Raw genomic sequence first — 13,199 nt, forward strand, 5'->3', positions numbered from 1 at the left:
GCGCGGTGTGGGATCCTTACCAGATAGCATTAGCGGAGTACATTGAAAAAGTTCAAAGAACAGAAGCACGTTTCGTATTATTGCGAAATATGGGAAAGAGTGTCACTGAAAAGATACAAGATTTGGGCTGGACATCATTAAAACCAAGGCGTTTTTCGTTGCTATGAAATCTTCTCACGAAATTCCTATCACCAGCTTTCTCCTTTTGTTGACACCGACCCATATATGGAGAAACGATCACCACGATAAAATAAGGGAAATCAGAGCTCGTACGGTAAGATATGCGTATTCGTTCTTTCCGCGAGACACTTAAATGTGATTTGCAGAGTGTTCATGTAGATGAAGATGTAGATTCCTGATAGATAATCCAGTTGTTCTCCTGCAGTCAATGGGCCATAGTGAAGGCCCAGAAAAAAGTGACTAATCATTCCATTGATCCTTATAGAAGCTTTAATTTAAACCTTTATTGTATCATCAAATACAAAATTTGCAGAAATGCTGACAGAAAATGTGACCTTCCCGTGTCTTCCAGTACCTTGAGTTTATTAGAAAATTCTGGTCTCTCTGTAATACGCCTGCCATCAAGACTTGAAGTTTAGCATGTCCGTAGCAGTAACCTCTCTGACAAGAAATTTACCTGGTTCCAAACTTGTAAGAATCACTTTTGTTACGACGTGCACACAGATCCGTACGCAGGAGGGGGCGGAAAGGGGTCCCTTGCCCCATCTCCCCAGAAATGTTTGGGTTTATAAAGAGTGGCGCAGTTATAACTAGCCCTCCTCCCCTTTGAATTCGAATGCAATATTTCGACTTCTGAAATAAACAGCTACAACAATGGACAGTTTTAGGCAATAATTGATTGTTAGCATTCTTCTCTCAGTATTTCAGTTTATTTCATCAGTGAACATACACGTTTCTCTTTGCGGTTTGCAAAATGAATTTCTCGATACAAGAAAGAATTGAAATTGTGGATGCATATGTGAAAACACATTCGATTAATGAAACTCTCGAAATTTTTGGGTTCAAGTATGACAGAGGACTACAAGCAAAGAGAGCATCACAGAGTCTGGATCTGTGCAAAATGAAGAACGAGAAAGAATTCCTTCAGTTGGTACTCCAGAAGTTATTGCAGGCATCCGCCGAAGAATTATTCAGAGACCAAAGAATTCTATACGTAGATTGGCAGAACATGTGCATGTAAGTTGGAGGAATTCCCAGCGGATTTTGAGATATCTTAAGATGAAGCCATATCGTGTGACGCTTGTTCAGAAATTACGGGAGATTGACAGTCAGAAACGTGTAGATTACTGCACGTAGCTTTTGACTAACATCACCGATGCTTTGTTAGAACCTTTCATTATACACTCCTGGAAATTGAAATAAGAACACCGTGAATTCATTGTCCCAGGAAGGGGAAACTTTATTGACACATTCCTGGTGTCAGATACATCACATGATCACACTGACAGAACCACAGGCACATAGACACAGGCAACAGAGCATGCACAATGTCGGCACTAGTACAGTGTATATCCACCTTTCGCAGCAATGCGGGCTGCTATTCTCCCATGGAGACGATCGTAGAGATGCTGGATGTAGTCCTGTGGAACGGCTTGCCATGCCATTTCCACCTGGCGCCTCAGTTGGACCAGCGTTCGTGCTGGACGTGCAGACCGCGTGAGACGACGCTTCATCCAGTCCCAAACATGCTCAATGGGGGACAGATCCGGAGATCTTGCTGGCCAGGGTAGTTGACTTACACCTTCTAGAGCACGTTGGGTGGCACGGGATACATGCGGACGTGCATTGTCCTGTTGGAACAGCAAGTTCCCTTGCCGGTCTAGGAATGGTAGAACGATGGGTTCGGTGACGGTTTGGATGTACCGTGCACTATTCAGTGTCCCCTCGACGATCACCAGTGGTGTTCGGCCAGTGTAGGAGATCGCTCCCCACACCATGATGCCGGGTGTTGGCCCTGTGTGCCTCGGTCGTATGCAGTCCTGATTGTGGCGCTCACCTGCACGGCGCCAAACACGCATACGACCATCATTGGCACCAAGGCAGAAGCGACTCTCATCGCTGAAGACGACACGTCTCCATTCGTCCCTCCATTCACGCCTGTCGCGACACCACTGGAGGCGGGCTGCACGATGTTGGGGCGTGAGCGGAAGACGGCCTAACGGTGTGGGGGACCGTAGCCCAGCTTCATGGAGACGGTTGCGAATGGTCCTCGCCGATACCCCAGGAGCAACAGTGTCCCTAATTTGCTGGGAAGTGGCGGTGCGGCCGTGCGTCGCTGCGGTCCGGTCCCAGGTCGACGGGCACGTGCACCTTCCGCCGACCACTGGCGACAACATGTGGAGACCTCACGCCCCACGTGTTGAGCAATTCGGCGGTACGTCCACCCGGCCTCCCGCATGCCCACTATACGCCCTCGCTCAAAGTCCGTCAACTGCACATACGGTTCACGTCCACGCTGTCGCGGCATGCTACCAGTGTTTAGACTGCGATGGAGCTCCGTATGCCACGGCAATCTGGCTGACACTGACGGCGGCGGTGCACAAATGCTGCGCAGCTAGCGCCATTCGACGGCCAACACCTCGGTTCCTGGTGTGTCCGCTGTGCCGTGCGTGTGATCATTGCTTGTACAGCCCTCTCGCAGTGTCCGAAGCAAGTATGGTGGGTCTGACACACCGGTGTCAATGTGTTCTTTTTTCCATTTCCAGGAGTGTATAATGAGTGAAGCACGGTTTTATCTTTCTGGACGTGTGAATGCACAGAACACGAGGTAGTGGGCAACGGAGAGCCCTAACATTTTGTCAGCAGCCACTCCATGATGAAAAAGTCGGAGTTTGGTGCAGTGTAACAGGAATGCGCATCATTCAACTGATATTTTCTGACACTAATCTCAACACGAATGCATATATGGAAATTTTTTACACATTTTTTGCTCAACTCACCGAATAGCAAAGACAATACAGGTTATTCCAGCAAGGTGGGGCAACTTACTGCATCCCTGGAACGAGCCCACGATGTCTTCACTGAGGAACGAACTGTCAGCAAACATTTATGGTGATCACGTTTGCCGGAACTAACATGTAGTTTTTTCCTGTGGGGGCTCTTGAAGAGCAAGGTCTACGAAACAAATCCACACACAATACAGGAACTGGAAGACAACAATAACCGTGAAGTTGCCACCATCGATATTCGAACTTTACTCCTGGTGTATCTGAATATGCCTGGACGGGCACAATTGTATACTAATGCTGCAGGGGGTAACTTTCAACATCTTCTACAAATTTATTATTCACTAAAGCCAGAACATCATGACCACCTATCTAATAGCCGGTATGTCCACCTTTGGCAATGATAACAGTGGCGACGCGTCGTGGCATGGAAGCAGGCCTTGATAAGTCACTGGAGGGAGTTGGCACCACATCTGCACACACAAGTCATCTAATTGCTGTAAATTCCTGGGAGGGGGGCGATGAGCTCTGACGCCACTACAGTCACATCCCAGCCGGTGTGGCTGAGCGGTTCTAGGCGCTTCAGTCTGGAACCGCACGACCGCTACGGTCGCAGGTTCGAATCATGCCTCAGGCATGGATGTGTGTGATGTCCTTAGATTAGTTAGTTTTAAGTAGTTCTAAGTTCTGTGGGACTGATGACCTCAGATGTTAAGTCCCATCGTAGTCAGAGCCATTTGAACCATCTGAATCACATCCCAGATGTGTTCGATCAGGTTCAGATCTGGCGAACTGGGGACCAGCACATCAACTGGAACTCGCCACAATGTTCCTCGAACCACTCCATCACATTCCTGGCGTTCTGATATGGAGCATTGTCTTGCTGAAAAATGCCACTGCAGTCGGCAAACATGATCGTCATGAAGGGGTGTACGTGGCCTGCAACCAGTGTGCGATACTTATTGGCCGTTATGATGCCTTGCACGAGCTCCGCTCGAACTATGGATACTCACGTGAATGTTCCCCAAAGCATAATGGAACCGCCGCCAGGTTGTCTCCGTCCCTCAGTACATGTATCAAGGAGCTGTTGCCCTGAAAGACGACCGACTCGCGCCCTCCCATCGGCCATCGGCATGACGAAGATATCGTAATTTTCAGACCATACAACGCTCTGCCACTGCGCCGACGTCCAGTGGCGATGTCACGTGCCCATTTCAATCGTAGTTGCCGATGTCATGATGTTACCATTGGTGCATGCATGGATCGTCGGCTGCGGAGGCCCGTCGTTACACTGTGTGTTCACACACACTTGTACTCTGTCCGGCATTAAAGCCTGATGTTAGTTCCGCCACAGTTCGCTGCCTGTCCTCTTTTACCAGCCTGCCCAGCCTACAACGTCCGACAACTATTATGAGGGGTGGTCGCGAACCCCACAACGTCTGGACGTGGTTTCACCTCGAAGACATTCACTACAGCACTCTCGCAATACCCGACAAGTCATACAGTTTCCGAAATGCTCGTCCAGAGCCTCCGTACCATCACAGTCTCCCCTCGGTCAAAGGCAGAAAGATTGTGCACCTTCCCGATTCTACACTGATACTACATGCACCGTGTGTGTGTCTGGCTAACAGTCACTCCTCGGCAGGTGACGCTGCTATCGTCTGGACGAGTTTATATCGACAGTAGATCGGTGTTCATAATGTTCTGATCAGTGTAAATGGTAAGTCCATTTCAGCTCTTCCTTTCTGTAAGTTCAGTACATTTCTTTTTTACTTACACGAGCTACTCTTTTCTGCACAACCCTGCATTAGCTACAATGGAAATTTTCTAGTCCAAAATGCTTTCTTAATATTCTGCATTCTTGATTATGACTGAAAGTCAAGTTGTAACCTTCTATTAGCTTTTTCGAATTTGTCGAGGTACTTGCGTTTCTACTGTGTACTATGTGAAATCGGTACTTCACTAACACTGCTGTAAATTAAATAAATATTTATTTAGTAGTTTGGTGGAAATGTGAGCTATTAACACGTATCATTTAAGGCGAATGAAAACAGCAAATCAATTCTTGTCGGCCTGTCTGAGCTGTTAATACGATTAATCGAATCTGTATTCATATTATAATATGAACAGCCACACTACGTAAAATTAGCTTTGGCAAAGTCAGTATAAATTTGAAAACTTAATAAACCACAGAATAATGTAGATCGAGAGGTAAAAATTGAAACACGTGCTTGGAATGACATGGGGTTTTATTAGAACCAAAAAGAAAACAAAGTTCACAAAATGTTCGACAGATAGCGCTGGCAAGCAAAACGTCAGTGAATGCACATGACAATCGTGTATAAAAGGAGCTGTAATGAGAGAGAGAATCCATCTCTGGCGGTACCTTGCAATGAGTACCGCCCTTCGATTCGTGCCTGCCACTAATCGAAGTTTGAGGGTTGCAGGTGCCAGCCAGCCAGCAGCGGTCCAGCCGAGCAGCAGCGGTCCAGCCGAGCAGCAGCGGTCCAGCCGAGCAGCAGCAGCAGCAGCAGTAGCAGCGGTCGCAGCAGTCCAGCCAGCCAGCAGCAGCGGACCAGCCGGCCAGCAGCAGCGGTCCAGCCAGCAGCAGTGGTCCAGCTAGCAGCAGCGGTCCAGCCAGCAGCAGCTGCAGCAGCAGAAGCAGCCCAGCCAACAACAGCAGCAGCAGCAGCCCAGCCAGCAGCAGCAGCAGCAGCAGCCCAGCCAGCAGCAGCAGCAGCAGCAGCTCAGCCAGCAGCAGCAGCAGCAGCAGCTCAGCCAGCAGCAGCAGCAGCAGCAGCCCAGCCAGCAGCTCCAGCAGCAGCAGCCCAGCCAGCAGCAGCAGCAGCCCAGCCAGCAGCAGCAGCAGCCCAGCCAGCAGCTCCAGCAGCAGCAGCCCAGCCAGCAGCAGCAGCAGCAGCCCAGCCAGCAGCAGTAGCAGCAGCAGCCCAGCCAGCAGCAGCAGCAGCAGCAGCAGCGGCCCCGGCCTCATCCGCGGCAGCAGCAGCTGCGGCGTTCCTGCCAGCCATCGCCAGCGCCAGCAGCGTGGGCCTCTGGTCCTCGTTTTCGTCCGTCTTCGTCCGCCCCCAGTTTTTTCCTCTCCTTTTCGTCCTGTACTGTTTTAGTTCATCCCGGTCGTCATGTCAGCCCCCACCACCACTGCCACTACTACCACCACTGCCATAGTGTATACTTCGCCCTCCTCCACCACCCCCACCATTACATGGTGTGCCCAGTCGCTCCCCCCCTCTTTCCATCCCTCCTCTTTTAACTCTCCCTTCGCCCTCTTTGTCGCCCCCTCCACAGCTTCTTCCTCCCGCTCCTCTACCTCTGATCCTTTCCACCCACTCCCCCAGCCTGCCAGCTCCAGCTAGGGTGTTGGCCCGACAGGCCACTGCCCATGCTCAGCTCAGCTCTCCCCATCGCCGACGCCGTCGCCGTCACTTTCACCATCGCTGTCTCCAGCGCCGACTACTGCGTCCACGCTGGGACCTGCCACTTCCCGCCACCTCCCTGTAGCTCCCGTCCCACTTGTCACCACTCGCCCTTCTGCCGCCCTTAAACGCCCTAGTGGCACCACGACCTCCTCCACTACCAAAAAGGCCCCGCCCTGTCCTCCTTCCCCCCCACAGGATGCCATGGATGTCTCCCCACCAGGCCCTGCTCCCTCCATCCCCTCCTCCTCCTTCCCTCCCTCTTCCTACAAATACCTCCTCTCTCGTCTCAATCCATCCCTCCTCGTGGCCTGGAACATCTCAGTCCTTCTCCGCCAACACTTTCCTGGAGCCCCCATCTCCTTCCTCACTCCCAGAAGAGACTCAGTTCTCATCTACTGCCCCAGTCCCACCCTCCATACTGACATCCTCTCCCGCATCCCCATCACCCGTTTCAGCCCTAACGCCTCCCTCACCCCTGCTCCTTTCCCATCTCCTACCCACCAACCCCAACCCCCGTGTCACCCGCCGACCCTCACCGCTGTGATCACTCGGCTTGTCTGACGATCACAGAGGAGGAGGTGTTGGCGGAGCTCAAGGCGCATCCTTCGCTGGAGGTGCGGGCGGTCCGCTGCATCTATAACTCCGCCGGCCCCACCCGCCTTATGCGGGTTTTCTCAAAGGACGCCCCCTCCATTGACTGCCTTCTGAAGGAGGGTGCCCTCCTCTTTCACCAGAGATACAAGGTCGACCCCTCCCATTCCCCTCCTCAGTCCCTCCACTGACAGAGGTGTCTGTGCTACAAAGCACACACAACAGCTGAGTGCCGCGAGGCCCCCACCTGCCCGCATTGTAAGCAAGTGCACTTCCTCCGGCAGTGCCCTAAACTTCAGTCCCCTCCCTCCTGCAATACCTGCAATCTACCGCATCCCACCTACTCCCAAAAATGTAAGGCTCGACTCACTCCGACCACTCCTGAACTGACCATCCCTGTCCGCCCTCTGGACGCCCCCACCCCTCCTGGCAATTCCCTTCGTCCCCCTCCCACTGCTGAGGACATCATCAGGATTCTCACCATTATACTGCAAAATGACCACCCTTTCCAGCACCCTCATACCCTCCAACAGACATCCCTCGCCGCCCGTTCCGTCTTTCACCTCAAAATGTATGCCACCTACTTCCACAACCAGGCCCATTTCACCTTCTACCATCTTGACACCCTTGTCTAAGTCCCTGTCATGGCGTGACAGCACAATATCCTGTTCAACAACATCCGTTCCCTTCTCACCAACTATAACCTCTTCATGCACACCCTTGCCACCCACTGCGTGGATGCCTTCCTTCTCAATGAAACCTTTCTTCAGCCCCACCACACCCTCCACACTTCGCCCTACCTCCTTCACCGCTGCGGTAATCCCTTCCCAATAGCACTTGGCGGAGTTGCCATTGGTCACCACTGCCAAATCCAAGTTTGGCTCCAACCTCTCCTTCCCAACAACATCAAACACGTGATCCTTAGTCTCCTCTTTCCTGGCCTTACCATCACCTGCGCCACCATCTATGTCCGCACTAACACCCCTATTCCTTTTGACTTCCTCTCCCACATTGACCGTACCTTCTCCTCCTACGTGATTGCCGCCTACTTCAACATCCATAGTCGTTCCGCCACCCAGTTACGGCGGTGGCATTGGTTCCTATCCTCCCTCCAAGGCGACCTCGTCCCCATTTCCCAGCACACCCGCCCCGAATCCAACTCCACTCCTGATGTCGTCCTCTCCTCCCCTAACCCCCTTGGCCACATAACGGTGGATGTCCTGGTCCCCATTGGTAGTGACCATCTCCCTGTCCTCCTCACCGTTTCAGACGGTCGTCGCCCCCGCCCTGACCCCCGTCATGACCCTCCCCCAAAGTACGTCGACGATTATTCCCGTGCCGACTGGAATGCCTACCGGGATACCCTCTCCACCCAAGTCGAAGGCCACCACTTCACCTACCACCACCCTGACGATGTTACCCATGCCACCTTTCTCCAGCAGACCTTGTCTGAGACCGTGGAGGCCCACGTCCCTTCTCTCGCCATCCACCCCCACCATTCTACCTTACCCCCACGGGCCATCCTCCTCCTCCATGAATCCCACCGTCTCTACCATGCATTCCTCCGCTCGTGTGACCCGGACACACTACGATGCCACCGGCAACCAGAGACACATCCATAACTTGCACGCGGCTAAGAAACGCCGGGACTGGCGACAGACATGCACCCGTTTAAATGCTACCCTTCCTATCAACTCAACCAAGTACTGGTCCGCCTTCCGCCGCCTTACTGGATCTAAGCCCCCCTCCCTACTATCCTCTCCTTCATGACAACCAACCCTTCTCCGATGCCATTAGTAAGGCCAATCACTTTGCCTCCTACCTCTCCAATGTCTTTACCATTCCTGACGATCCCCAGTTCGATTACTCCCTCTTCCCAGATGTCCGCGATCGAACTGACACATCTGTCCCTCCCCTCGCTCCTGGTTTCCAGTACTTGGACAACATTGCACACATGGGACTCAATGCCCCTATCACTACACAGGATCTCATCGCTACACTCCACACGAAACGCAACACCACTCCTGGTCACGATCGTGTCACCTATCGTCACCTTCATGAAGCTTCTGCCTCTTTCCTCTCCACCCTGGCCAGGCTCTACAATGTAGCTGTCCACCAGCTACTACCCCGACCTGTGGAAAACCTCCCATATCCTGATGTTCCTTAAACCGGGTACACCGCTGTCTGCCGTCTCCTCCTACCATCCCCTCAGCCTTACCTCGGTCCTCAGCAAGGTCCTGCAATCTATCCTCACCTGACGCATCCACCAGAATCTCCGCCAGCACCGCCTCCTTCCCGTTACCCAGTGTGGCTTTCGGCCGTCCTTCTCTTCTGATGACCTTCTCCTTCACTTCACTCATCTCCTCTCCGAACAGCTTAATTCCCGTCGTTCTGCTATCTTCCTCTCCCTTGACTTTGAACGAGCCTATGCCGCGTGTGGCATTCCGGTCTCCTCTTCAAGCTCCAAACCTTCGCCCTTCCTATTAACTACGTCCGTCTGATGGGCTCCTTTCTTTCCCACCGTCCTTCCTATGTCACTGTCCACAACATGGGTTCCTACACCTTTTCCCCTCTGCCGGTGTGCCCCAGGGTTCTGTCCTCTCCCCTCTTCTGTACCTCTTGTATACAGCGGACATGCCGCCGCCTTCACCCCCCATTCACCTTCTCCAGTACGCCGATGACACTGCCTTCCTTGCCCTTGCCCCCACCCTGCAGCACTCCCAACACCTTCTCCAATCCCATCTTGATCGGTTCACCGCTTGGTACAACCAGTGGTTGCTTAAGGTCAATCCTGTCAAATCCCAGGCGATCATAGTAGGCAAAACCACTCCTTCCTTCCGCCTCCTCGAATTCTACATCACCATCTATGGCCATCCTATCGCCCTCACCCCCACCCTTAAGTACCTTGGTGTCACCCTTGACCGTCGCCTCTCCTGGACCCTCCACCTGCAGGCGATCCAAGCCAAGGCACACTCCCGCTTCTGTCTCCTCAGCCGAACTTGGGGTCTGGACCCCTCTACCATCCTCCATACCTATAAATCCCTCATTCACCCTATCCTTTGCTATGCCCACACTGCATGGATCTCCGCTCCCCCTACCTTTTACAAATCCCTTCAGATCCTGGAACGCCATGCTCTTCACCTCACCTATCACATCCGTCTCCCCACCCCCACGCAGATACTGTACGACCTAATTCCCTTCCCCCACCTCCTCCTTTTCCTCAAACGGATACGGATCCTCTACAGCTCCCGCAAACTCGATCCTCCTCACCCGCTGGTCTCCCATCCTCTCCTGCCACGCCTGTACTTCCGTGTCGCACCTGCTCTCCAGCTCTCCACTCTCCACACCCTCTCCCAAGGTGGCTTCTTCCAGCTCCCCCTCCCTGCTGATGCCCTGCTCTCCTCCATCTACCCCTCCTACCAACTTTGATCCTCTTCCTGTGTTTGCTCCTTTGGGCACCCTCTCTCCCTTCTCTCCCCCGTCCCTCCCTCCTCCCTTTCTCCCCACTCCTCCCTCGGGCTTCCCCTATCCCCGCCCCTCTACTCCTCCTCCCCATTGTCATCTCTGGTCTCCCCTCTCCCTCCCCCTCACCCCTCCTCCCCTCTTGGCAGGTTACGTGGACATTCGCGCGCCAGAGATCATCGCCATCAGTGTCTCGTGTGTGTGCCGTAGTGTTTTGTGTTCAGTGCTCACCGTCACGCTCCATCGTTCCCATGTGCCATCGCAATCATCGATATTTCTGCGTCGTGTCAACAGCTTGTGGTGCGATTTCTCGTCGAGTGTGAACGGCTCCATGTTTTGTATTTTATGTCTACTGTTTTTTACCCACCATTCTGTCATTTCTGAGTATTCTTTCTGTCTTTTATCATTGTCTCCTCTAAGGCTGAAGAGCGGCGTAGAATGCTGCTGCCAGCCTACCTGCTGTATGTGCAGGTATAAAATAATAACAACGGAAAAAAAAGAGAGAGAATCCAGGTCCGCGGACTCGCACACGTTACGTAGACATTCGAGCGCCGGAGATCATCGCCACCAGTTTCTCGTGTGTGTGCCATCGTGCTTGTGTTTAGTGTTCGCCGTCACGCTCCTACGTTCACCTGTGCCGTCGAAGTCGTCAGTGTTTGTGCGCTGTGCCGACAGTTTTTAGTGTGTTTTTCGTCGAGTATGAACGGCTTCGTGTTTTTTGTTTTGTTTTCTGTGTCTACTGTTTTTGCCCGCCACTTTGTTCAGTCTTTTCTGTGTCTTCTTTATATTTTTTCATTATCAAACCTGTGGCTGAAGAACGGCGTAGAATGCTGCTGCCAGCCCACCTTCTGTAAAGGTGTTATAATCACAATCAAGGGAAAAAAAGAGAGAGGATCAGATGCGGCAGCAGTCGCAGCATGTTGACGTTACCTGAAAAGGCGCTTTTACTGAAACTGCATTATCAGAATGGGGAACGTGCTAGTTCAGCGTTACGATCCTATCGCCATAGGAAGGAGATTCGAACGGGTAAAGCTCCGTTGACAAATGCAGCTGTGGCGAGAATGATTTCGAAGCCACGGGTTGTTTAGACGATAAACACCGTAGTGGCCGACCGAGCACAAGGCTTAATGCTGCTGAAACAGTTCAGGAAGAATGGAGACTGTAGCGGGTTCGTCTATGCACGGGGAAGTCAGCGCTCGTGCAGTCGCACGTCGCACCGGCATTCCATACACTACTGTTTGGTTGGAACTTAGGCGTACCCTCCGATGCTATCCGTACAAAATCCATCGGCATCATGAACTGTTACCTGGCGATTTAGTGAAGCGGAGGGCATTTGCGGTGTGGGCGTTTCAAAAGATGGCAGAAGATGACGATTGGTTGAGTAGCGTGGTGTGGACTGACGAAGCTCATTTCACGCTCCGAGGGTCTGTCAACGCCCACAACTGCAGGATTTGGGTTTCCGAAAATCCTAGAACTCCATTGCACGACGAGAAAGTCACGGTATGGGTTGAATTTACCACATCTACGGTTATCGGACCTTTTTTCTTCGAGGAAATGCGTGATTCTGGTTTTGTACCGGTAACTGCTACCGTGACGGGTGAGAGGTACGCCGATATGTTACAGAATCGCATCATCCCCAGCCTCGCTGATAAACACCTGCTGGAACGTACGACGTTTATGCAGGATGGCACTCCACTCCATATTGCTAGACGCGTGAAAGATCTAGGCGCGCGTCGTTTGGTGATGATCGTGTGCTCAGCCGCCACTTTCGTCATGCTTGGCCTCCCAGGTCCCCAGACCTCAGTCCGTGCGACTATTGGCTTTGGGGTTATCTGAAGTCGCAAGTGTATCGTGATCGACCGACATCTCTAGGGATGCTGAAAGACAACATCCGATGCCAATGCCCCACCATAACTCCGGACATGCTTTACAGTGCTGTTCACAACATTATTCCTCGACTACAGCTATTGTTGAGGAATGATGGTGGACATATTGAGCCTTTCCTGTAAAGAACATCTTTGCTTTGTCTTACTTTGTTATGCTAATTATTGCTATTCTGATCAGATGAAGCGCCACCTATCGGACATTTTTGAACTTTTTTTTTTTTTGGTTCTAATAAAACCCCATGTCATCCCAAGCATGTGTGTCAGTTTGTACCTCTCTATCTACATTATTCCGTGATTTATTCAGTTTTCAAATTTATACTGACTTTTTGATCACCCGGTATAATCCTATGACTCCATAAACAATCGATGCTGTTCCCATAGTTTTCTTAATTCATTTTTTGATGGAATAATTTTCTCTCAATGATTTACATAGCCTTCACCTCGTAGCTTTGCAACTTAGATTTCATAACATTCCGACTGTTTACATGATTTTCATTTATTCGAGCTATATTAATGTCACTCTTAGAAGCATTGTATTAAGGATAATAAGACAACTAATAACGGAATGGATATTTAACTGTATGGATAACTGAGGCAAAAGTGTACAACAGTCAAAACAACTGCAGCATACTGTTTGGTTGTGAACATTATTGTTAATGCCATTTACAGGTGAGAAAGCCAAGTACTGAATGATATAAAAGTAGCATCAATGCTTCTATCTAAGCTTCATTTTCAAAGGGGCATCAGTCATGACCAAGGCTCTTTGCTTTTAACGGTGGATGAGTCTCTACTTATGCCTCATAAAAATAAAATTGTTCTTCAGTGTCCTATAGAATGTACACTGATTGATGATGTCG

This window comes from Schistocerca piceifrons, chromosome 9, assembly GCF_021461385.2.
Source record: "Schistocerca piceifrons isolate TAMUIC-IGC-003096 chromosome 9, iqSchPice1.1, whole genome shotgun sequence".
Classification (NCBI taxonomy): domain Eukaryota; kingdom Metazoa; phylum Arthropoda; class Insecta; order Orthoptera; family Acrididae; genus Schistocerca; species Schistocerca piceifrons.